This window comes from Apis dorsata, unplaced genomic scaffold (genome assembly GCF_000469605.1).
Source record: "Apis dorsata unplaced genomic scaffold, Apis dorsata 1.3 scaffold_256, whole genome shotgun sequence".
NCBI lineage: Eukaryota > Metazoa > Arthropoda > Insecta > Hymenoptera > Apidae > Apis > Apis dorsata.
The window spans coordinates 823,226-823,728 of NW_006263534.1; the positions used below are offsets into that span (position 1 = coordinate 823,226).

The 503-nt window shown below is 59.6% G+C and overlaps 1 protein-coding gene across 1 annotated transcript in view; it reads right to left on the minus strand.

The window, feature by feature from the left end:
- Positions 1 to 503, minus strand: part of LOC116185702 (histone-lysine N-methyltransferase PRDM16-like) — a 33,123-nt gene that overhangs the window by 3,173 nt on the left and 29,447 nt on the right. The window lies entirely within an intron of this gene.

Below are 503 nucleotides of genomic sequence, written 5' to 3' on the forward strand. Positions count from 1 at the left end.
TGACTAAGTGACTCCGGTAGCGCGGCAGCGGACAAGCTCTCGCGTAATAACGGTCACACGCCCCCGAAGGAAGAGGGTGGTGATCGTAGGTACACACACACGGGGAGGAAAGGGAACGAAGGAAGGGTCGCGAGTGAGAAAGAGAGAGGTGTCCGCGGCACGGGCAGTCAGGGGTTGGTGAACATACACACACACACGGAGCAAGCTGGGTTGGTTGCAAGCGCGGGGTGTCGCGAGGTTGGGCACGGGTTATGGTCACAGGATGTGCCATGGTGTGGTGGCCGGCATTGATTTTACACCCTCGAACACACGTGTCGCGTGAAACCTATTCGTGGTGAGATAGTAGGTTCACGGTGACGGTGCGCCGTGCCAGATGAGCTGCGGGCACGCGACGCCTTCGATGATGCATAAGGGGGTGGCTCGATGCAACCGAATGCGGATCTCGCGCGTACTTTATGTGCCACAACAGGTGACTCTGCCGAGCCGAGGCTCACGGAAGCGGC